The sequence below is a fragment of the Ovis canadensis genome, chromosome 12, assembly GCF_042477335.2.
Source record: "Ovis canadensis isolate MfBH-ARS-UI-01 breed Bighorn chromosome 12, ARS-UI_OviCan_v2, whole genome shotgun sequence".
NCBI lineage: Eukaryota > Metazoa > Chordata > Mammalia > Artiodactyla > Bovidae > Ovis > Ovis canadensis.
The window spans coordinates 76,935,595-76,961,754 of NC_091256.1; the positions used below are offsets into that span (position 1 = coordinate 76,935,595).

A 26,160-nucleotide genomic window follows, 5' to 3' on the forward strand; every position below is an offset into this window, starting at 1 on the left:
GACTGTAAAAGTGTTTGATAAACTATGATATATATATATCAGAGCTTATATATATATACAATCTTCTTTTAAAAAACGTGCAATCAAGCACATATTTTTTATAAGAATTTACTTATCTGCATGTGTTAGGTCTTTGTTGCACCATGTGGGATCTTTGTTGCATTCAGACTCTAGTTGTGACACCTGGGCTCAGTACTGCAGCTCAGGGGCTTAGTTGCTCTGCGGCATGTGCAATCTTAGTTCCCTGACCAGGGATTGAACCCACATCTCCTGCAATGCAAGGTGTATTCTTAACCACTGGACCACCAGGGAAGTCCCTATAGCTTCTTATTAAAGTGCTGATGGACTGCAATCTTCATCTCAGATAAGCAGGTAACAATTAGATACCTGGAGCACAGCTGAAAAGAAATCCATGGGGTAGATATAGAATAGGCAGGCATGAATTTCCATTTAAGACAAACTGTCTAAGTAGAGAAAGGCTCTAGGGGACTAAATGCAATTCTGATAAAAAAATATCTGCTCTTATGCAGTAAAGTGAGACATACCAAGATCATATGAACTATTCTACTTCATATACACACCGGGATCAAAGATTCCCAGTCTTTCATTCTCTTAATGCCTATTTATTCAGCATCTACTATATGCCAAACATTGTGCTAGGTATACACTTTTTTTCTTATAAACAAGATTTCTGCTCCCAAGGAACTTGTATCCTAGTTATATTAGGATAACTAGGATACAAGAACTTTGCAAAGTATTAGCACATAGTATATGCTCAACAAAAGTTGACCAAGCTGAACTAATCTCATTTTGTAGTATCATCATAACAGAAAACCAGGAAAGAGGTGATTTTTGTGATCAGAGATGTCTACCCAATTCACCATGTGATTAACAGGGTACTACTTTTAAAGTTTTGAGGGAAAAGGAACTTTCTAACTAGAAATCCTCTAGTCATCCACCTCAAATACTTGTATTATATAGTATTAATTTAGTGTCTTCCTGGTTAAAACATAATTACTACTTTAACAAGAGGGTAGAGTGTTAATAGGAAATGTTTTAGAGAGTGGTGACCCTCACGTTGTGTCAAAAAATAGCAAAAAGAATGTAGGCTGGATATGTCAAATCACTATTGATAGACTGACTGTGGACTTGACATTGATTTAATGTACAATACAATTTAAAAAGGGGGGAGAAAGATGAAAAGTGCATTCTGTCTATATGATAGTCGACTCTTAACAAGCACAGTGAGGTTTTTTTTCTTTTTTTGAAAACATACCTTTCTTGAAGGCATTCAAGAGAGCCAGTGTTATGAAATAAAACGTAGAGCTTTTTCATAATATCTAGAAACAGAACTGGTGGGCTATCACCACCTTTCCTGAACTCGGTTCAGCCTCAGTTTAAGGTCTCAGGCCCGGTGAAGATGGAGAAGGCGATGTAACTAGTCTTGGCCATGATGTTTGCTTCCCAACCTAAGGATGTGAAAAGTTCATAGGGATTCTTCAGTCACTTTCTTCCTCTGTCGCAGAGACTCAGTTGCTGTGTTCTGGGTGACCCCTCTGCCAATCTGGTTTCTGGAGTGACTGGAATAGAATAAGCCCCATTCACAAGAAGCATGAACAAGCAATAAACTTTTGGTGTGCTAAGGCATGAAGATTTGGGAGATGAGATGTCTGCTGCTGTATCATAACATAGCCTTTCCTGATTAATGTAGTCAGGGGACATCCATAACACTCTCAGTCCAAGTTTTTGAGGAAGAGATAAAATAGATAATACAAGCTCCATTAATCTGTCAGTAGTGTCTTTCAAATTAAGGATGCTAGCCTGAGGTCTATAGCTTGTTAATCACATTTAATCCAGATATCCCATAACTTTTCCATTTTTCTGCTAATTCTCTTGTCAATCTTTTAAAAGTACTGTTTTAGCTTTTATCCATAAAATTCCTGTGCTTTTTAAAAAGTTCTTTCTTAAAATCATACCTCCCCACGTTATTTTCATATGCATTTTCACTAGAGTAAAATGTTCTGAATTATGAACAGCATTAATGCGATGTCACATGCAGTTGTGAACAAAGAAGGGAGACACTTCTGCAACTGCATTCTCTCTAGAAAGTGGACCCTTACAGGAAGGGAGAGGCAGGAGCATTCCTGATTTTTTCTTTTTTTTTTGTTCCACATTGGAAAAACAGCTTAACCTTGAAGGGCTTGTAGAGTCTGAGAATTGTCATTTCTTATTTAAAGCCTTAGATAGTAAGTGAAAGTTTTAAGTCTCTGGTTTTGCTCTTGTTTATCTTAATGGATTGTTAGGTAGGGCAAATGACGCTGTTGTCTTAAATATTTTAACGCCTGTCTTCTTTCTACCTATCCAAAGCTATCCCTCACAGTCTTACTCAACTCCAAGCTCCTCAGGAAATCTCCACTAACACACTAGCTAGAATCGATCCTCTTCTTTCCCAAAATCTTATGTAAATTCATATCATTTATTTGGCATTGCTTGTAGAGAGTTTAGAGAGTTCAAAAGCTAGCAGGGACCTAAGAATCATTCAACACAATCCTCTCATTCTGCAAATGAGGAAAGTAAAGTCCAGAACAATTATGTACTTTAGTTAAGTCACACAGTTAAGAGACACACTGGAGGCTAAAACCTAGTTTGCCCAATTCTCAGTGCACTCCCTTCCTTTGTGTCCCAAGTGCCTTCAGTTTACTACCTGAAATTGTTGGTTATTTTTCAAGAGAACAGATCACCTCACCAATAGTACCTCTTGCGATCAGGAACTCTTTCAGTTATTTCAGTTTGTAGCTTAATCTATTCACATTTTATACACTTGGTGGTAGACTAATTGGTTGTGTTTTAGGTAGCGACCACATCTATTACATCTATCACTTATTCTCAAACTCAAAAGCTCATACTGGGAGGGGCTGAGGAAGGATGGAAACAGCCGCAAGGTAAGTAAGCCGATGAGAACCAGAACGCTTACAGACGTCCAAGAATATACGCTTAGCATTGAAGGTCGTTTTCCCTAGAATTGGGTCTTGCTGGTTCACTCTGCAAGGACGGAAAGTGTGTGTCAGCGTGGCTGTGGGGTGGGGGAAGGCAGAGTGCCGAAGTTCAGGTGAAGTTCTAGAGGTGAAAGCCTGACGAGGACGTCTACCGGGTGGGATGGGGGTAAGAACAGGAGGCAGTCACGGGCGAGAGCAGGAGTCCGAGCGCGAACCCCAGCAGCGGGCCAGGGAGGCGCAGTGAGGGGCGCAGGCAGGGGCAGGAGAGCTCAAGGAGAGAGAACGCCGAGAACGAGGTGGCGCCGCCGTCATCCGGGCGTTGCCCGGGGGCCGCGTCGCCCCGCGGAGGGCGCCGGGGGGCGGGGCCGGGCGGCCCGGGGCGGGGCGGCGGCTCGGGCGCTCCCGGCAGCACGCGGCGGCGCCCCCTCCCCTCGCGCCGCGGGCCTTCCCGCGCCGTGCACGTCCCCGTCCCGCGCCTCCGCCCCCTCGCCCGCCCGCCCGCTCCTTCCCGCCCTCCCCGCCGTGCCGGCCAAGCCGGCTTCCCCTCGGTCTCTCATGAATATTGAGCGGCCCCTGTTGTATTTCCCGAGCTCCATTGCGGAAGCCGAGGCTCGCCATATTGTGCGGCGGCGCCGGCGGCTTGTGCCCGAGTCTCGCTCCGGCCGCGGCGCGCGGAGCCCCGGGTTGGGGCAGGAGCCGGTGAGGCGAGGGACGCGCGGGGAGGCGAGGGGGCGCGGGCGCGGCGGGCCCGGCCGCGCGTCAGCTCGGCGGGGCTGCGGGCCGCTGACGGCCGCGCCGGGGCCGGGGCTGAGGGGGGGCGGGTGTGTGTATCCGCGGGGGTGTGAGAGGAGATGGCGCCGCCGCCCCCGGCCGCTCTCGGGGCGGGGATGGCGGGGGAAGGCGGCTTCTCATTGTTCCCGTTTCTTCGAGGGTCTTGGCGGGGGTGGGAGTCCGACTTGAGGAGGACCCCCCGTGGGCGAAGCTCGGGGATTCCTTCCTTCGTGCGAACCGCCCGCCGCTCGCTCTGCGCGGAGGCCGGGGCTGCGCTGCGGCACCCCGTCGGCTCCCCGGGCCGGGGGCCCCCCAGCCTCTCCGCGGCCCCTCTCCGGAGACGAACCGCGCGGAATGCAGGGTTTTCCCCCCTCGGGCTTCCCCCTCGCGGCCGGGGGTGTGTGTGGTGTGTGTGTCCGCGCAGTGAGGGTGGGGTAGGGGTGCTTTGTGTGCCGAGCCCGCTCTCCCCCCGGGGTGCTAGAGTCGGGGTTGGCGTGTCGAGGCGCTCCTGGGCGTCGGGGTTCCCTGTAGGCGGCGGGGAGACCCCTCCTGGTGAAAACATTCCTGGAGTGCTGCGTGCTGCTCGGGAGTATCTGTTGCTGCGCTCTCAAACCTGCGAGGGTGCCCCGGAGGAGTCGTGGGGGGAGGGGGTGTCTGGGTTTGTTCCTGATGGAAGCTTCGCATTTTGAACCCGGTCGTGCACACCGAGGGCTTTGGCCCCGAGTGTCGCCGGGGAGCCCTCGTCCGGGTTGTCAGGATCGTTTCCCTCCTAGTGAAGCCGTCTCCCTGCGCCCAGAGCTACTGTTAGTAAAAAAATTGAGCTAAAACTTTGAGGTTCATTCCGATTATTTTGGGGGGACCCGAAGACCAGTTACAGGCTTATCTCCTTGAAACCTTTTTTGGGTTTCTACTGCCTGGGTCTCCGAAGTTTTTGAGAATGTGTGCCTTTAACGTGGTTAAATGGTTTGAGAATGTCAGCTTCCTCGGAGGTATGTAAAGATAGGTTTGCGTTGAGCAAGATAGGTTTGCATTCGGCCTTTTCGTAATATGCTTTATTTCTTTTAAAAATTAAAAACACTGAGACATGATTTCAGTGTTTCAGACTGAGAATTATGTTGAAAACTAATTATGTGTGATTTGCATTGCATAATCTACTTTTGGTAGTTCCACGATGATCGGCTAGAATACTTAGTGTAATTGGCAGAGAATCTACTTTCCTCACTTGCAAAAGAGTGTAGTTTTTGAATATTTTAATAACTCAGATTGGTAGTAGAACTTGTGTTTTTAAAGTGGTTATTTCATCCTTTGATTTATCAAGAATTTAAATGGCAGCAATATGACTCTTAGTTATTGGCTTTTCCCCCTAAAATTTCTACTTGTCACAATCAACAGGTATTTTTAAAAAATCGTTTGTACGTTTAACATAATTTTTAATAAAACAATGGGTATGTAAGACTTCATTTTCCAAGGCTAGCGCAGCAAATATGGCCCCTTACTTTTTCTAAGGATTGGTGATATTTCTTTCAGGTACCTTTGTGGAATACACATTTGAGGTTAATTATAGTAGGTGTGAGAGTGAAATGAAGAATTTATGAAGGACAGCTGCCAGAATAGGCTGGCTAGTGGGCTTGAGTATTAGAAAAATACGCTGATGGTTCTCAAATGTGCTGCATAGAAAAATTTTAAATTAGAACCATTAACATAATGTAGACAATGCAGACATTCAACATACTGAGAATTTTGAGTTTTTCCTCTGCCTGTTGGAACTCTCAGACTGCTAGCTCCCAGGTTTGTGAGGAGAGAAATATGGGGCAGGTCAGCAAACATCTTTGGAATTTCATTTGTCTATCACTGACCTTCAGCATGTGGTGTCAGGTCTATCTCTTTAACTTGATTTATTCGTGGTTTGTGTTTATATTATGCAGTCTTTGGAGTAAAGGTGATATATGTCTAATGAATAATATATAACCAGATGTTTCAGTGACAGTTTCATTTCTATACATTAGCACAGAAGCATAATTCCTTCCAGCGAGAGAAGTGAGCTAACATTAAAAAGCACTTTATTAAAATCATGGCTGTGTTTCTGATATGATTTAAAGCATTCAGAATTTTGTATCCACTTGCTTGTTAAATCTGGGGAAACTAGACAGTGCATCACAGTTTACAGTTTTTAAAAAAGGGAAAACACTATGATTATATAGACTGCCGGTATACAGATCTACATTTGATTTTTAATTGGTGTTATTTGTTAGACATGTTGTGGAAGACATTGTTGTCAGACACTAGTTATTTAGTTTTCTAATTTTTTTTTTTATCTCTGAAACCTTACATCAGTAAGTTATTATAGTAATGTATTGAATGACTATTTGCCTTGAAATGAGTAGATCCTGATATAATTTGAGTACAGAGGTACAGTAAAATTTACCCTGCTCATTCTCTGTAGGTTGAGATATCCTGTCTGTTCCCCTGTCACATTTTTCATATTTTCTACCAAATGTGTCAAACAGGTCCTCTGGTGTCCCTTGTTAGGCATAGAGCTTGGTTGATTTTACATAGACTGACTGACTGTGGTAACAAAACTTTTGGCAGTTAAGTAGCAACTAGTGTTATTATGTCCATAGGCAGGAGCTAGGTGCTAAGTGAGCAGGTGGCCCACTGTATGCTGTGTGGAGGAATTCCAGTGGAACTTTCAAGTTGAAAATTTTTTTCACTTCTCTTTTGTCTTATGGTTATTAGGCAGCTGAGGTGGGCTAATATGTCTGGGCCTAGTGATACTTTTTTTGGATGCTCAGGAGCTATATAAATACATTACTAAGAATTCTGAGAAAGATTCTTATTGCTTGACTTTGCCTTTTTTCTACTATCTGCCATTTTGTCCTAATTTTAAAAATTCGGTTTATTAAGTACAGTAATGAAAAATTATTTTGAAATTAATCTCAGATTAAATTATCTAGTGAGGACATCTTATTAAATTAAGTAACAAACCATATAAAAATATCAAAGCATTTTGGTCATTTGTTTTCAACAGTTGTGTTGATTTGGGGCTCTCCTGCAGGACTGATTTCTTTCTGTGTCTGCTGTAGCATGGAGTTGTATTTTATGAAAAAGTTTGCTTCTAAAGCCAATGTGTAAAATGAAAATCACATATAATAAAAAATTATGCTTGAAATCTCTCAGGATGGGAAGAACATACCAGTAAGTTCAGTTCAGCTTTAGTTTTGGAACAGATTGCTGTTTCTTTTGTTGAACACTAGATGAAGTAGTCAGCTTGAACTATGGGCCATGTTGAATACAGCAAAAAAAAAGAAAATCCTTAAATTTAAGAGTCACATTCAGCATGTCGTCATGCTCATAACTAGGAGAGACTTTTAGGAACTGAGACCACTGAGGAGTCGCAGAGCCGCTGTATTCTCATTTTTTCTAGGATGCCTGTGTTCTACTGAGAGAACGTAGGGGGTGTGCTTGGAATAGCCTGAACTGTTTAAATATTTCTCATTTCCTCTCTCTTTTTTTGTGTTTCTTTGCATGCTGGATAGTTTAAATTGCAAAAGTTAAGTGATATGTGTGTTGCAATGTAACAGACACAAATTTAAGGGGGTTGGCATTATTCTTTCTAAACTATATTTTATCTGTAGGAATAATTTCAAAATTCCTTCACTTTCCCCTTTAATAAAGCAGCAAGATATCTCAGAGGAGAGCCGTTAGAACAGGATATTAGTGTCCAGTAGGCAAAATAGAAAGTTCAATAGGAGTTTGAACAGAAGGCCTTTAATACAGGGAGATGGTTAGATGAATGTAAGAGCAGAAAGAGAACATCATAGTAATCAGTCAAAGAGCTCGGAAAAGAGGTTCTGTTGGCTTAGTTCTGAACTTCTGAGGTCAGCCTTGTGGAGCTGCTGATTAGGCTAGTTCTGGGGAATACCGAAAGAAGCTGGAGGCTGGAACCAGTTGTTGCTGCCAGTGACTAGAAGGAGGTCCCCTCAGCCCTTTTATTGCTTTCTTACCTCCATTGGCAAAGCCTAACACGGACCTCCCGTGGCAGAAGAGTTGGTGAAATACAGTTGCACAGTCTCAGCCCAGCACCACAGAGCAGTCTAGAGTGGTGATTTTGGAGTTGAGAGACAAGGAGTAAATGACCTGCACAAGTAATAGAGATTAAAATAATTTAGATAGGGAATCCTGTCCTTACCTCGCCTGTTTAAAAAACATTTACTGATTATCTTCTGTGTGCCAGATCCTCTGCTAGGGGTTAGGAATATAAAAGTGAACTGAATAAAGTCTCTGTCCTTGAGGAATTTATAGTCTAAGCGGAGATGACAAACTACTATACAGAGTGTTAAATGCAGTAATACATAAATGATGTGCTTTGGGAATCCAGAGGACAAGCAGCCTTCTTGCCTCTTCCCCAGCTAAACCTAATGACCACTATTTTTGTTTGGTGTCTTGATCAAACCCAAGTTCATTCTGTTTGATGTCCTGTGAAAGCCATTTCTCTGAGATGCCTTAATTTTATCATGCAGTTATTGTCTTTAGTTAAGTATTTCTCTTTGCTTTATTTTTTTAGATTATAAAGACGAACATTTTCTCTGCACTTTTAGCCTAGCTTAGTACTTCACACCTAGAAGACGTTTGAGAAATAGTCATTTTTGCAGTGGATAATGGGGATTAAAGTATTGCTCATTACCTTTGTAGACATTGTTTCCTCTTTCCAAGGTCATGAGCAAATAGTTTGGCTAGAGTATTATGATTTTATAGATGTGAGAATTGAAAGCTTAAAATAATTGGTTCATATAAGCTGTATACTACCAGTAACTGAACTAGAAATAGGACTTTGGATTTTGATGTGTTATATTCCAGAGCCAGCCATTTTGGTAGGGATTTCGTTTGATGGCTACTAAATAAAATCCTCTTCTACTTCTCTTACTATTTTATAGCCTAATATATGTTCTAAAATTTCCATTATTTTGGGATGGAGGGAGGAAGAAAAGGCAAGCTCCGCATTTTATTTCCTAAAAATAAAAGCATCATGCAGTTTCTTTTTACATTATTCTTTTTAGTTGTCCACTGTTTTTTTTATCTGCTCCCTGTTGATTATGCTGCCTCTGTTAGCTGTTGTAAGATGTGCAGATCTGTATACTTCATTTTGACTTGTTTTTAGGAGTAATATTCTTGTTTCCCCCACCATACACAGACTATGTTGATTTAACTTAAAACCAACTGATTTTTCACTTATAAAAAGATGTATGCCTCTATGCCAGTAATTGCATTAAACCCTCACTATTTATATTATTTACTATATAGAGTTTAATTCAGCCTGGGACGGCTGTCTTGGAAGCCAGCCAAATGTTTTATGGAAGGCTTTCCTGTATTACAGAGGGGTAGTGTTATGCATGGAAGAAGGGGCTTTAGAATTGAAGGCAGGAGACTTGGTTTCTAGGTCTGTTTCCACTACTAGCAAGCTTCTTGGCCTATTTCCTTTTCTATAAAAATAATAAAAAAGTTGCATTCCCATTGAACTTGGAGGTTATTTGTAAAGATATAAGAGGTAATGTAGGTAAAAAGGGGTAAACAGCAAAGAGCATTGTAAATATAAAAGGATGTATGTTAAGAAAGAGACAGAGATTGATCTGTGGCATGGATCTTGAAAGAGAGAGAGAGTGATTGATCTGTGACATGGGTCTTGGGAATAGTTGTGTGTCTCCTTTCAAGTTTTTGAGTCTCCATATTTAAAAGAAGGTTGTTAGAGTGAAAATATGGGGTGTAGGAAGAATTGTGGATGTCCTGTAACCCTGCTTTCCCTAAGTCTGGTCGATTGTGTAGTATTCTCAATCTCAAGTAACTGTCTGTTAAGGTCAATGTGCTTCATTAATTTCTTTTCAGCAGGACTAAATATCTTATGAGACGATACCCGAAATTTATACACCTAGGACCAAAACTACCACTTCACAGATTGTTTAAATGACGGGCCTGAGGGAGTAGAAGAAATAGATGCTATTACTATTTTTACTGGAAACTACCTATTTTTATTTTATTTATGCTGTTTTATAATATCACTTAGAGAAAAATCTGTACTTTAAAAAATACATTTAGCAGGATTAGAAATTATATCTGTTGTTCAGTTTTAATGAACTTACCCTCTTATCCTTGATCTTAAAAGTTTTAATTGACATATTTGTGAAGAAAACATGCCTTGTTGAATTAGTGGAAAGATTTTTTTTATAGCTTTTAAATTTTTTGTGAGGTGCTGTCCTCTAGGAATATTTCCTCTTCCAAATTGTAAAGTAATGGTGACATGTTGAAGACTCTAGGATATTGATGGTTGAGTATTGTCTAAAATATCAAGACTAAATTTCTCTTTTACTAATGTTGTAATCGATTTTATTTGTCTTTAGAGGTGGGTCTCATTTACTAATTTGAGTTAACTAGTCATAATTTATCATAGTTTAAAAAAAAAGTGAAGTCGCTCAGGCGTGTCCGACTTTTGCGATCCCATGGACTGTAGCCCACCAGGCCCCTCTGTCCATGGAATTGTTCAGGCAAGAGAACTAGAGTAGGTTGCCGTTGCCTTCTCCAGGGGATCTTCCTAACCCGGGGATTGAACCTGGGTCTCCTGCATTGCGAGCAGATGCTTTACCATCTGAGCCACCATGGAAACCATAGTTTAGTCTCCTGTAATATTTTTTCCCCAGAAGTCTCGATAACTTTTGAAAAGCTAATGTTACAGTTTTGTAATTTAAGTAACATGATTATTAATGTCAATTAATTTTATTCTGAAACCTTTAAAGTTTCACAGAGTACATAAGCTGTCATTCACTTCTTAAATGGATTGTTTTTAGTTTTAATTCCTATGTGCAATATGTAGCTCCGTCCTTTTGAAAGTAATTAAGAGCTGACAATGGGGAAAAATCGATGTTATTAAGTTGTCTTTTTAACCGATGTAGTAATTTTCAGTTGCCAGTTTATTAAAAAATTTTTTTAATATTGGATAATTTAAGAACTAGAAAAATCATGCTTTCAGTATTCAATTTTAATTGCTGTTAAAATTTGATGTATTTCCCCTTGGAAATAAATTTTAGCTTTGGGCTTTTTCGCTTTTCTTTTTTTCACAGTAAGGCCTCCTCAGACAGCCATTTTGCTTTTTTGGATTTCTTTCCCTTGGGGATGATCTTGATCCCTGTCTCCTGTACAATGTCAGGAACCTCCGTCCGTAGTTCATCAGGCACTCTGTCTATCAGATCTAGTCCCTTAAATCTGTTTCTCACTTCCACTGTATAATCTTAAGGGATTTGATTTAGGTCATGCTGGAATGGTATAGTGGTGTTCCCTGCTTTCTTCAGTTTAAGTCTGAATTTGGCAATAAGGTGTTCATGATCTGAGCCACAGTCAGCTCCTGGTCTTGTTTTTGCTAACTGTATAGAGCTTCTCCACCTTTGGCTGCAAAGAATATAATCAATCTGATTTCGGTGTTGAGTATCTGGTGATGCCCATGTGTAGAGTCTTCTCTTGTGTTGTTGGAAGAGGATGTTTGCTGTGACTGGTGCATTCTCTTGGGAAAACTCTATTAGCCTTTGCCCTGCTTCATTCTGCATTCCAAGGCCAAATTTGCCTGTTACTCCAGGTGTTTCTTGACTTCCTACTTTTGCATTCCAGTCCCCTATAATGAAAAGGACATCTTTTTTGGGTGTTAGTTCTAAAAGGTCTTGTAGGTCTTCGTAGAACCATTCAACCTCAGCTTCTTCAGCGTTACTGGTTGGGGCATAGGCTTGGATCACTGTGATATTGAATGGTTTGCCTTGGAAACGAACAGAGATCATTCTGTCGTTTTAGAGATTGCATCCAAGTACTGCATTTTGGACTCTTTTGTTGACCATGATGGCTACTCCATTTCTCCTAAGGGATTCCTGCCCGCAGTAGTAGATATAATGGTCATCTGAGTTAAATTCACCCATTCCAGTCCATTTTAGTTCGCTAATTCCTAGAGTGTCAACGTTCACTCTTGCCATCTCCTGTTTGACCACTTCCAGTTTGCCTTGATTCATGGACTTAACGTTCTGGGTTCCCATGCAATATTGCTCTTTACAGCATCGGACCTTGCTTTTATCACCAGTCGCGTCCACAGCTGGGTGTTGTTTTTGCTTTGGCTCCATCCCTTCATTCTTTCTGGAGTTCTTTCTCCACTCATCTCCAGTAGCATATTGGGCACCTACTGACCTGGGGAGTTCCTCTTTCAGTATCCTGTCATTTTGCCTTTTCCTACTGTTCATGGAGTTCTCAAGGCAAGAATACTGAAGTGGTTTGCCATTCCCTTCTCCGGTGGACCACATTCTGTCAGACCTCTCCACCATGACCCATCGGTCTTGGGTGGCCCCACACGGCATGGCTTAGTTTCATTGACTTAGACAAGGCTGTGGTCTGTGTGATGATATTGACTAGTTTTCTGTGATTATAGTTTCAGTGTGTCTGCCCTCTGATGCCCTCTTGCAACACTTACCATCGTACTTGGGTTTTTCTTACCTTGGACGTGGGGTATCTCTTCACGGCTGCTCCAGGAAAGCACAGCCGCTGCTCCTTACCTTGGACGAGGTCGCCCCTCCTGACCTTGAATGTGGAGTAGCTCCTCTCAGCCCTCCTGTGCCCACGCAGCCGCTGCTCCTTGGACATGGGGTTGCTCCTCTCGGCCACCGCCCCTGACCTCGGGCGTGGGGTAGCTCGTCTAGGCCGCTGCCTTTGACCTTGGACATGGGGTAGCTCGTCTTGGCTGCCGCCCCTGACCTCGGACATGGGGTAGCTCATCTCAGCTGCCACCCCTGACCTCGGACGTGGGGTAGCTTCTCTTGGTTGCTGTCCCTGACCTCAGATGTCCTCTTGCCACTCCTGGTCCGTCGCAGCCTGCCGCTCTCGGTTGCCGCCCCTGACCTTGGGCGTGGGGTAGCTCCTCTTGGCTGCCGTGCTTCTGTGCAAAGCAGAGAAGTGAAAAGCAAAGGAGAAGAGGAAAGATACAAGCATCTGAATGCAGAGTTCCAAAGAATAGCAAGGAGAGATAAGAAAGCCTTCCTCAGCTATCAGTGCAAAGAAATAGAGGAAAACAACAGAATGGAAAAGACTAGAGATCTCTTCAAGAAAAGCAGAGATACCAAGGGAACATTTCATGCAAAGATGGGCTCATAAAAGATAAGAAATGGTATGGACCTAACAGAAGCAGAAGATATTAAAAAGATGTGGCAAGAATACACAGAAGAACTGTACAAAAAAGGTCTTCATGCCCCAGATAATAACGATGGTGTGGTCACTCACCTAGAGCCAGACATCCTGGAATTTGAGGTCAAGTGGGCCTTAGGAAGCATCACTACGAACAAAGCTTGTGGAGGTGATGAAATTCTGGTTGAGCTATTTCAAATCCTAAATGATGATGCTGTGAGTGTGCTGCACTCAATATGCCAGCAAATTTGGAAAACTCAGCAGTGGCCACAGGACTGGAAAAGGTCAGTTTTCTTCCCAATCCCAAAGAAAGGCAATGCCAAAGAATGCTCAAACTACCGCACAATTGCACTCATCTCACACGCTAGTAAAGTAATGCTCAAAATTCTCCAAGCCAGGCTTCAGCAATACGTGAACCGTGAACTTCCAGGTGTTCAAGCTGGTTTTAGAAAAGGCAGAGGAACCAGAGATCAAATTGCTAACATCTGTTGGATAGCTGAAAAAGCAAGAGAGTTCCAGAAAACCGTCTATTTCTGCTTTATTGACTATGCCAAAGCCTTTGACTGTGTGGATCACAATAAACTGTGGAAATTCTGAAAGAGATGGGAATACCAGACCACCTGACATGCCTCTTGAGAAACCTATATGCAGGTCAGGAAGCAACAGTTAGAACTGGACATGGAACAACAGACTGGTTCCAAATAGGAAAAGGAGTATATCAAAGCTGTATATTGTCACCCTGCTTATTTAACTTCTATGCAGGGTACATCATGCGAAACGCTGGGCTGGAGGAAGCACAAGCTGGAATCAAGATTGCTGGGAGAAATATCAGTAACCTCAGATATGCAGATGACACCACCCTTATGGCAGAAAGTGAAGAGGAACTAAAAATCCTCTTGATGAAAGTGAAGGAGGAGAGTGAAAAAGTTGGCTTAAAGTTCAACATTCAGAAAACGAAGATATGGCATCTGGTCCCATCACTTCATGGGAAATAGATGGGGAAACAGTGGAAACAGTGTCAGACTTTATTTTTTTGGGCTCCAGAATCACTGCAGATGGTGATTGCAGCCATGAAATTAAAAGACGCTTACTCCTTGAAAGAAAAGTTATGACCAACCTAGATAGTATATTCAAAAGCAGAGACATTACTTTGCCAATAAAGGTCCATCTAGTCAAGGCTATAGTTTTTCCAGTGGTCATATATAGATGTGAGAGTTGGACTGTGAAGAAAGCTGAGTGCTGAAGAATTGATGCTTTTGAACTGTGGTGTTGGAGAAGACTCTTGAGGGTCTTCTTGGACTGCAAGGAGATCCAGCCAGTCCATCCTAAAGGGATCAGTCCTGGGCGTTCAGTGGAAGGACCGATGTTAAAGCTGAAACGTCAGTACTTTGGCTACCTGATAGGAAGAGTTGACTCATTGGAGAAGACTCTGATGCTGGGAGGGATTGGGGGCAGGAGGAGAAGGGGACGTCAGAGGATGAGATGGCTGGATGGCATCACCGGCTTGATGGGCATGAGTTTGGGTGAACTCCGGGAGTTGGTGATGGACAGGGAGGCCTGGCGTGCTATGATTCATGGGGTCGCAAAGAGTCGGACAGGACTGCGCGACTGAACTGACTGACTGATTTGACTGACTTGGGCTTTTTAAAACATAGTTTTAACTTTTTTATATAAGTCTAAATTTATGTGTATTTTAAAATCTAACTTTAGATATGACTAACATTTTCTAATCCACAATCAGCTTCATAACATTTTTGATGATTGTGTGATATTTCAGGTGGATGTACCATGGTGTAATTTATTCATTTCCTTGTGGTTGGATTCTAAGATTCCTTTTAGCTTTGTACTGATGTTGATGGTACGGAAGTACAGTGTTCATTGTGGCAGCCAGATGGACGTATTTAACAAGTAGCACCTAGTGTCTCCATAGTTTATCTTTGTAAGAACAAACCTGTCTTTTTTTTTTTTTTTAATTGAAGTATAGTTGATTAAGGGCTTTCCTGGTAGTGCAGTGGTAAAGAATTTGCCTGTCAGTGCAGGAGACCCAGAAGACACAGGTTCGATCCCTGGATCAGGAAGATCCCCTGGGGTAGGAAATGGGAACCCACTCCAGCATACTTGCCTGAAAGATTCCACGGACAGAGGAGCCTGGCTGGCTACAGTCCATGGGTTCGCAAAAAATTGGACACGACTGAGCAACTGAGTACAGCACACAGCAACACACAGTTGATTTACAGTGTTGTGTTATTTTCTGCTGTACAGCAAAGTGATTCCGTTAATGTGTGTACATTCCTTACCATATGGTGTATCACAGGATATTGAATATAGTTCCCTGTGCCTTGCAGTAGGACCTTGTTTATCCATGCTATATATACTAGTTTGCATGCGCTAATCCCAAATTCCTAGTCCTTCCCTCCCTTACACCCCTCCCCCTTGGCAACCACAGGTCTCTTTGTCACACCTGTTTCTGTATTACCGATAGGTGCATTTGTGTCATATTGTAGATTACACATATAAGTGATACCGTATGGATCTGTCTTTGTCTTTCTGACTTGCCTTCGTTTAGTACGAGTCTCTAGGTCTATCCGTGTTGCTGCAAATGGCATTATTTAGGTCCTTTTTATGGCTGAGTAGTAGTCAACTGCATATATGCACCGCATCTTCTTTATCCATTCACCTGTTATAGACAGTTTGCTTCCATGTCTTGGCTATTGTAAGCAATGCTGCTGTGAATTTAGGGGTGCATGTGTCATTTCAAATTACAGTTTTGTCTGGATACGTGCCCAGAACTGGGATTGCTGGATCATATGGCAACTCAATTTTAAGTTTTTTGAGGAACCACCATCCCGTTCTCCATGATGGCTGCACCAGCCTGCATTCCTACCAAGAGTGTAGGAAAGTTCCCCTTTCTCTATCTACATCCTCTTCAGCATTTGTTATGCGTTTACTTCGATCATGGCCATTCTGGCTGGAGTAACACAGTGCCTTACATAGTTTTGATTTGCGTTTCTCTAATAATATGTGATGTTGAACAGCTTTGTATATGGTTGTTGGCCATCTGTATATCTTCTTTGGAAAAATGTATTTCAGTAATTTTCCTATTTTTCAATTGGGTTGTTTGGTTTTTGTTGTGGTTTAGCTGTATGAGCTATTTGTATGTTTTGGAATGTCATCCCTTGTCAGTCGCATCATTTGGAAATATTTTCTGCCATTCTGTAGATTGTCTTTTCATTTTGTTTATGGTTTCTTTTGCTGTGCAAAAGCTTGTAAGTTTGATTAGGTCCTGTTTGTTTATTTTTGCTTAGAATAAATGCATCATTGTTGGCAACAGCTTGTTGTGTAGTACAGCTGAAGAAAGCTGAGAGAGACGGTAACCTCTGTTTCCTTGTGTCAGATTTGGAGCTCTTAGACAGTGTGGAGCAAGTGTTTTTGGTCTTCAGTCTAGGTATCTCTTAAGGATCCATGAATACTCTGAAATTTTGTATGTGTTTTTTTTTATCTTTGTCTTCCCTCCCGCAAGATAAGAATTCCTAGCTTTCATCAGATTCTCAAGGGGCATATAGACTTAGGAAAATTAAGCAAGGCCATGAACTTACAGGATTTTGTTTAAAAAGTAGAGGTAGAGGGAAAGCTATTTTTAAAAAGTGCCCTAAAACAGTGTCTGTTATATCAAATTAATGTTAGTTTTCCTTTCCATTTATTGTTTAATATAGGATAAACTTTCCTTAGGAGACAATGAGTTTTGCTGCTTTAGCTACTTAAGTTCTTCTTTTTTATAGTAGTATTATGGTTTTCTCTTCTTAATATTGGTTATTTGAAGAACCCACATAAAGATTTTTGAAGGCTAATTGCTAATAAGTAGCTTTACCCTAGTAGACATATGTGTCTATACATTTTTAGTATATACACATTTGAATATATTTTTTAATTGCAAATAAGAAACTCTGCCCTAATGGACATTGAAAATAAGTATGTATTTCCTAAAACATGCTCATTTTATAGATAAAGAGATTAAAAGCTGTATATTGACTTGTTCAAAGTCATGTTGATTTCTGGTATATTTGAGCTATGCCAAATTTTTGCTGCTTTCATGAATCTAGGGATTATGCTAATCTTTATTAGAGCTGTAACACAGCTTTCTATCCTTAAAATTTCTGGTTTCTTTTTTCTTCTAAGACTCCAGCCTTTGAAACTGCAGGCTCTGCTTTTTGCCAGTTTTAAACTTTTTTTTTTTTTTGCAAGTTGCAGAAACCAGGAGATAAGGGCAGAAGAGAGATCAGTTTACATTTTGAAGTTGTATCAAGAACCCACAATGAGAATTGAGGTCTCCTAAATCCCAGTCTGCCTGCCGCTGTTTTCCATAATAGTTGCTTTTCTGCAAGAGAAAGTCTACCCTGTGTGCCAAAGCGACACCAGAAGCGCATTCTTTACTCCTCTAATCTGTTGTTTTAAAACTGTTCAAACCTATGCCTGTTGTATTTTGGTCATAATAGTAGTAGGAGTTGGAAAATGGAGGGAAACCCTCTCCACAGACTCCTGACAACTCCATGCTGCCTTCTAAAAGGTTAACTTTTACGTAGCTGTAATTGGAGCACAGGGCTTCCCTGATGGCGCAGTAGTAAAGAATCCACCTGCCAATACAGGAGATGCAGGAGACCCGGGTTCCATCCCTGGGTTGGGAAGGTCCCCTGGAGAAGGAAATGGCCACCCACTCCAGTATTCTTGCCTGGAAAATCCCATGGACAGAGAAGCCTGGCGGACTAGTCTGTGGGGTTGCAAAAAAGTCAGACACGACTAATCAACTCAACAACAAATTGTAGCACAGCTACCAGTTATTTGTCTCTTTCATCTCTTTGCCTTATAAGTATTACTGATCATTTCATAGAGTATGACTAATTGTTATTTTTAATGATCAAAAAAATTTCCCATTGTTGATGATGCAGCATGTGTCTGTGCTGACGGCGTTTTTACTGTTGCAGTAGGAATAATAATTGGTGTGGTAGTTAAGGGCATGGCCTTCTTAGTCAGGCAAACCTGAATTTTGAGTGTTTACTCTGACACTGCAGACTTTAAGCTAGGTGCTTGCTTGTTTATTTAATTGTTTATATTTTGGCTTGATTTATTAAATGAAGGAATTAATAGTACATGTTTCATAGGGTTGTTAGGATGAAGAAAGATTTCATATAGGGTGATAAATATAAATGTTATCTGTTATTATTAATAGTGTTATTTCCTCGGACTAGGATTACTGGGTGAAAGATTATGAATGTTTTGTATCTCTGGAAATGAATTGCCTAGCTGTTTTCTGAAAGGGTTATTCCAGTTGCTGTTGGGAGAATGTGGAGGCATCAGCCTTCGGCTTTCTCTCTTCTCTTTCTCAATGTGATTTTTAAGTTTCTGTGTCAGTCCCTTTCTGCAGCTTAATTTTTCAACAAAGTATGCCCTTGTGAGAAATGTAGACCCTGTTGGTCTATTTTCTGTGACGTAGGGAATGTTGCTGTTACCTCGTGTGTTGTCACTTGCTGAAGTGTGTTCAGCAGCATCTCTGCTCCTTCCGGCAGGAATCTGCACTTGATGGGCAATTCTCCCAAGAAAAGGAGGTATACCACTTTTCAAAAGTTGTTAAACATCTATTCTGGCACGTGGGGTTTTGGACTAAAAGGCATTAGTTGTTAGAAGTCTCTTTTTAGCTTTGCCATTATTGATAAGCATCTGTAAATCTTCAAGCTTTGCTTTATGCTTTCCTTGTGTTTCACATCTTCCTCTCAGAGATAGAAATACTGATCTGTTTCTGCCATTAAACCTGCAGGCTTTTATTGAGAGCCAGTCATGTATGCTGACGGCATAGAGCATAGTCCACAGTCAGTAGTGAGCTGTTCACACACGTCAATATGTTGCTCTGTTTACAGTTTCTTGTAATCTGGGTGGGGATGTGAAATGAAGTTGGCAGCTCCTCTTGCTCAACTTAAGAACTCAGAATTTTTCTGCTCTGCTCAGGAAATTAACAGTGTACGGTGTGTCTCTTGAAGCATGGGGAGAATGAAAATTAATCCTTCTCTATGAATGTGGTCAGTTTGTGGTAGAGTTGGTGCATGTTCGGGGCTGAGAACCTAGATTGTGTCTGAGTTTGAGAGCTAAGTAAATCAGTAGTTTGCCAGTAGTTCACTAGATTCAATAATTGGATGAAGCAGCTGACTGGGAACCCCTTAGGCAAGCAGAGGTTGATACAATTTTGGAAATGTTAAAAATCTAGATGGGCAGATGAGAACCAGGAACTGAAGTGCAAGTGCAGGGAATGTCTTGTCAGAGGGCAGACAACTAAGAATTCAGGAAATAACAAAATGGAAGGTTTTGACCAAATGGAGCAAAGAAGAAAAGAAATAATACAGGGAAAAAGCAAAGAAACCCCTCAGATGTACAACTTCTAGCACAGATACCAGTTCAGAGGAAAATCTATAGCTAGCTCATTGTTTGAAATACGTGTGCAAGCATGCCAGATGGATGTGGAGAAGCATATAGGAGGAAGTGCAGAAAGCCTTGTATGTGATCTGGAATGTTAGATGTGTGAACTTTAATACACAACACACCTCTTTTTGTCAGCTTTGAAAAAAAAGATTGGAGGAAATGACTGGTTTTGGTTGGTGACATTTTCAAGTTGAAAGAAGTTGCTGGAAGTAGAATACCTTCTTAGCCCAAGAGGACATACTTAGTTGCTCAGTTGAGTCTGACTCTTCACGACCCTCTGGACTGTAGCCCTCCAGGCTTCTCTGTCCATGGGATTTCGTAGGCAAGAATACTGGATGGGTTGCCATTTCCTCCTCCAGGGGATCTTCCCGACTCGGGGATCAAACCTGCATCTCCTGTGTCTCCTGCATAGGCAGGCAGATTCTTTACTGCCGAGCCATTGGGGAAAGGACATTTAGGAAAGCCTTTGATCTATAAAATATTAGGGCTAAGGGGGCTCTTGGTATTACTTAATATAAATTTTTAAATTTACAAATAGGGAAACTGGATCCTCAGTTAAAATGACTAGCTTTAGTTTACCCAAAAATTGAAAGCTGACCTTCTTTACTATTTGTGTATATTTGTAGAAAATTTATGGCTACTCTGGTTTCAGTAACCAATCTTCCTATTATAAAATTGTCTCCACCTAGTGGCAACAAGTATTTTGCAAGAATGAGGACAACCACAGGAAAGAACCGCTGGGGGCCTTTATTCCTCAAGGCTTGTGAGGAAGTCAGCCGGGTGACAGTTGTGTTGCTTTGGAGAGGGGAAAGGAATCGACACTGTGCCTAATGCTTGCTTTCATTTTCCGTAACCTTACGGGAGTTTGTAAACTCTCTGTACCTGAATTAGGCGTTATATTTATTGTTGACTGTGTAAAAAGTGTGTTAAGCTTTTACGTCAGAGTTTTTCATGTACACACACATACATATTACATATTACATTATATATTACATTACATTCCCCCCCCCTTTTCCATCTTTAAGTTAAAAGCATGATAACTTCCATCAATGGAAGTTATGGAGAAGAGATGAACTAAACTGTAAATGATACCTGGACAGTGAGGGGCGAGTGGAGGGGAAAAGGTCCCAACCTTTGTAGAATAAAGTATGGGTGTATGGTTGATGTTGTTTATAATCTTAGAGGATGGATTAGCTTTCCAAAGAAGCCATAGAGGGAAAGAGAAATACATTAAAGATATAAAAAATAAAATCTGTGGCTTAAAGAAGCCGAAGGCAAAAGACAACAAATGGGGGAAATATTTAACAGTCGTGACAGGCAAAAGGTCGATTTCCTTAGCAGAGAAGCTTCTTACAAATTACCTTTTAAAAAAACTGATAGAAATGAATATGAATAAATAATTGACAGAGCCCCCAAAATGGCCAGTAAAGCTATGAAAATGTACTCAGTTTCACTCATGGTTGAAGCTTGCAAATGAAAACAACAATGAAATATTATTTTCCATCTATCAAATTGGGCAGGCTTTTAAACAAAGTGTTGCTGATTCTTAATTGGTAGAAGGGTACGGTGGTCGAGCAATTTAGCAGTATTTGTCCGAATAAAAAAAATTACCTGCCATTTGAGCAAGTAATTTTGCCTTTAGGAATTTGCCTAGGCAACTTCTTACTGTCAGATATAAAGTCAACAAAACATATATTTAATGAATGGTGAGCCACATCTTTATGGGGGACAATTTCAGGAACTTGTACCGTTTGGAAACCTCAGAAGTTTCCTTGGATCACTAAAAACTAATCTTTAGCTAGAACAGTGGGTTCTCCACCCTGGCTATTCATAAAAACCTTGTGGCTGTCTTTCTCACTACACCAAGAGCCCCAGAGGTGATAATTCAGGTCATCTGAAATGGAACCTTGGTATCAGAATTGTGTTAAAGCTCTCCAGGTGGTTCCTGTATGGAGCCAGATTTGAGAACTGCATCTCTAGATTAAGATTATTTTTCCTGTGAGTGCATTAATTTTCTTCTGGCAGAAGATAAGACTGTTGGACAAGTTAACTAAAATTCATATTTTTTTCACTTTATCCCACTCTCCCTTTGGCTTTCTCTTGATAATTTGGGTTCAGGTGGTATATTACTTCCCTACTGCTGTGATGATAAATTACCACAATATGGTGGCTTAAAAAATAACACAAGTTTGTTAGCTTACAGTTCTGACAGCCAGAAGTTCACAGTGGGTCTTGCGGAATCAAGGTGTTGACAGGGCTGTGTTCCTTCTGGAGGCTTTAGGGGAGAATTCATGTTCCTTTTCTTCTTTAGCTTCTGCTGCTGCTGCTAAGTCGCTTCAGTCGTGTCCGACTCTGTGCGACCCTATAGACAGCAGCCCACCAGGCTCCGCCATCCCTGGGATTCTCCAGGCAAGAACACTGGAGTGGGTTGCCATTTCCTTCTCCAATGCATGAAAGTGGAAAGTGAAGTCACTGAGTCGTGTCCAACTCTCAGCGACCCCACGGACTGCAGCCTACCAGAGGCTACTGTACCTACAGCCCTTGGGCTCACAAATTCTTCCTCCAGCAGTATAGCCAGCAGTATAGCATCTTCAGATTTCTTTCTTTGATTTATATCTCTGCTTCCATCACATTGCCTTCTCTTTTTTTAAGGATGCTTCTGATTCTTGTTTAGTTGCTCAGTCGTGTCTCACTCTTTTATGACCCTATGGACTGTAGCCCACCAGGCTCTTCTGTCCATGGGATTTCCCATGCAAGAATACTGTAGTGGGTTGCCGTTTCCTTCTCCAGGGGGTCCTCCTGACTTAGGGATCGAATCTGTGTCTCTTACATTGGCATGTGGACTCTTTACTGCTGAGTCACCTGGGAAGCCCACCCCTGTGATTAGTTAAGTTCAGTTGCTGAGTTGTGTCCGACTCTTTGTGACCCCATGGACTGCAGCATGCCAGGCTTCCCTGTCCATCACAAACTCCTGGAGCTTACTCATACTCATGTCCATTGAGTCGGTGATGCCATCCAACCATCTCATCTGTTGTCCCCTTCTCCTGCCTTCAATCTTTCCTAGCATCAGCGTCTCTTCTAACGAGTTGGCTCTTTGCATCAGGTGGCCAACGTATTGGAGCTTCAGCATCAGTCCTTCCAATGAATATTCAGGGTTGATTTCCTTTAGAATTGACAGGTTTGATCTCCTTGCTGTTGATGGGACTCCCAGGTGTCTTCTCTAATATCATAGCTCAAAATGTCTCAGATGGATACACAAAGGGACAGAATGAAAACAAGGCTGCTGCTCATATAACTGGTGTTGGCTGATAATAACCCTTGATGCATTCTGAAGTCTTGGGGAAAGACTGACTTGGGCAAAGACTGACTTGGGCTGTTAAGAAAGTATCTGTAGGGGGCGCGGAAACTGAAGGAGTAATGTTAGAGGAGGTGAGATAGTAATGAGAAGTATCATAGGAGGGCACAGATTACACTAAATTATCTAGATCTGCATTTTAAATGCTTTAAAAATATCTTAAAGCATTTATTTTTCCTGTGACAATAAGTTAGTTTTACATAGAGACCAAAAAATGTTAAGTCTATTATCAACAGTACTCAGAAACTTAAATTAAGACTGGATAATGAAGATTTGGTAAATCACCTTTGAAAGGTTCCTGCTCTATGTTCCATAGTGTGAGAAGATATAATCCAAATAGGAATTGATTATTTTTTCTTTTTAAATACAGCTGTTGGGTTACTGAAAGTAATTTAGCTTTTTATTCCAGATGTTGAATCCAAAAACATCTTTTCCAATAAAGAACACTTTCTTTGCATTTTTAGAAGCTTACAGAAATCAGTATCTGTCTTACAGCTGTAGCTTTAGATTAAAATGCTGTGAGTGGTTTTTATGAGGTGATGCTTACTGCAGGCAGTGTTATGATGGCAGTTGGATTGCTTACTCAGAATTTATTATTGCTCCATGGTTTGCCTAGTCTTGAATAAATTTCTAAATTCTTTTAACACCTGTATCCTTTGAGCAAGCAGTGTTTTAATTAAGAAACAAATTGTTCATTCCCATGTTGTATAATGAAATGCAAGAGGAAGAGAAAAATGCTAAAGATTGGGAGAGTTAATTTTGATGTGACCTTTATTTACTTTATGTTCAAAGATGGCAATAACCATGGAAGAAAAAGATAAGTTTCTTAATATAGGGGGAAAAAGTTTCATAGTTTTGTTTCATACTGGTAGGGATCTCAAGCAAATGAAGAAAGAAAGATGCTTTCTAGGAAAATGGGATAATCTAAGTGAGAGTTGGACTGTGAAGAAGGCTGAGCGCTGAAGAATTGATGCTTTTGAACTGTGGTGTTGGAGAAGACTCTTGGGAGTCCCTTGGACTGCAAGGAGATCCAACCAGTCCATTCTGAAGGAGATCAACCCTGGGATTTCTTTGGAAGGAATGATGCTAAAGCTGAAACTCCAGTACTTTGGCCACCTCATGCGAAGAGTTGACTTGTTGGAAAAGACTTTGATGCTGGGCGGGATTGTGGGCAGGAGGAGAAGGGGACGACAGAGGATGAGATGGCTGGATGGCATCACGGACTCGATGGATGTGAGTCTGAGTGAACTCCGGGAGTTGGTGATGGACAGGGAGGCCTGGCGTGCTACGATTCATGAGGTTGCAAAGAGTCGGACACGACTGAGCGACTGAACTGAACTGAACTGAAGTACTTTAAAAGTGATTGTGTTTACTGATATATGGTTCACCGTTTTTTTTTAAAAAAAAAAAACCTTAAATCACATACAGAATAAAGATATAAGTGTTGTCTGTGAGGGGTTGATTATATAGTAACTTTTACCTTTGGCAGTCCTGGTAGGCTAAAAAATGGACCCCTTCCCCCCCCCCCCCCAAAAAAAAAAGATATCTACATCTAAACCCCTGAAATCTGTAATGTTACTTTTTTAGAGGGGAGGAGTCTTTGTAGGTGTCATTAAGTTAAAGATTTTGATACAAGGAGATTACCCTGGGTTGTCTGAGTGGGTTCTAAATGTTAATTACATGTGTCTTTATAAGAGAGCAACAGAGAGTTTACATTTAGAAGAGGAGGCAGTATGACCACAGAGGCAAAGATTGGAATGATGTGGCCACAGGTCAAGAAACACCAGCAGTTACTCCAAGCTGGAAGAGGCAAGGAGCAGAATCTTTCATAAAATCTCTGGAAGAAGCACAGCCTGCCAACACCTTGATTTTGGCCCTGTGATACTGGTTTAGGATTTGTGGCCTCCAGGACTGAGAGAGAGAAATTTCTGTTGTTTTAAACCACCAAACATGTGATAATTTGTTACAGCAGTCACAGGAAACTAATACATCAACCATTCTTCAGAGTATAAATGGATTCCCTATATATATACATATAAAGTATATGGAGTATAAATAACTCCATATACTTTAACTCTTCATCCTTTTGGGGGGGGGGTATACTTACAGCTCAAACTCCTTAGACTAGTTCTATTTCAGATACTCTGAAAAGACCAGGCAATTTTTATGATTAAAGCAACTGGTAAGCATTTTTAGGCACAAAACTCTGAGGTTTAGCTCAAAATATGTTATATTTGAAGCTCCTTTTGGGGAGAAGAGTTTTTATTCATTCTGGAATCTCCCTGGTGGCTGTTCTATAGCTCCACTTTGGTAAGAGTACACTTTAGACTCCTAAAATTTTGACACAATGTCAGCCTTTTTGCCTGTGCATCTGCTATTTAATAAGAATTCTTTCACCCATGCTACAGAAAATGTGCACTTGAGACTCTTATTGAGAATGGAGTTAGGAGTTTTTATGACCCAGCTGTGCCAGGGAGTCTTCGAGACTTGAGACTGGTTTACTGGGAGTCTGCCCAAGCATGAAGATTGTATCGGTTCTCTGCACTTTAGCCCTATATCATTAATGATCAGACACCAGTATACCTGGCCTATAGTATCTTCACCTTCTCAAAGATTATATATGTGTTTGGGGAAAGAGAAGGATAATTCAGGAAACATGCATTTGAATGTCTATATGTTATTCAAAGCTGTGGTTTAAGATGCTCTTTTTTTATGCCATCTAGTGCCCCCCTTCTATAAAAAAATCCACAAGTTTCTAGTGGGATTTGAGCCAGAAATGTTTCTAATAACTTATTTTTTTCTGTTAAGCTTCCAGAAACTACTCTTAGTATTCGTCTACCTACAGGTTACTAGCAATAGACAACGACACATCTGCCCTTTTTGGTAACTTCTGTTTGTTATAGAAAAGGCCTTAAATTCTTGAGAGCAAATAAGCCTGTCAGTTGATTAAAAAATTTTTTTAATCACACAAGGCACATGCTGAAGCATTCTTACATTCCTTTGTTGTTGTTCAGTTGCTAAGTTGGCCCGACTCTTTGTGACCCCATGGACTGCAGAACGCCAGGCTCCCCTGTCCTTCACTGTCTTCCAGAGTTTGCTCAAAATTCATGTCCATTGAATCAGTGATGCTATCTAATCATCTTATCCTCTGCCGCCCCCTTTCTCCGTGCCTTCTAGCTTTCCCAGCATCCAGGTCTTTTCCAACAAGTTAGCTGTTTGCATCAGGTGGCCAAAGTATTGGCGCTTCAGCATCAGTCCTTCCAATGAATATTCAAGGTTGATTGATTTCCTTTAGGATTGACTGGTTTGATCTCCTTGCAGTCCGAAGGGACTCTCGGTAGTCTTCTCCAGCAAAAGCCTCTTTGGTGCTCAGCC

The 26,160-nt window shown here is 41.4% G+C and overlaps 1 protein-coding gene across 1 annotated transcript in view; it reads left to right on the forward strand.

Moving 5' to 3' along the window:
• The first annotated feature begins 3,351 nt into the window (after window positions 1-3,351).
• The window catches only part of RNF2 (ring finger protein 2), a 41,410-nt gene continuing 18,601 nt past the window's right edge, over window positions 3,352-26,160 (forward strand). The window contains exon 1 of the mRNA XM_069546293.1: window positions 3,352-3,695. The gene's annotated coding sequence lies outside the window, so the exon portion shown is untranslated. The remainder of the gene's footprint in view (window positions 3,696-26,160) is intronic.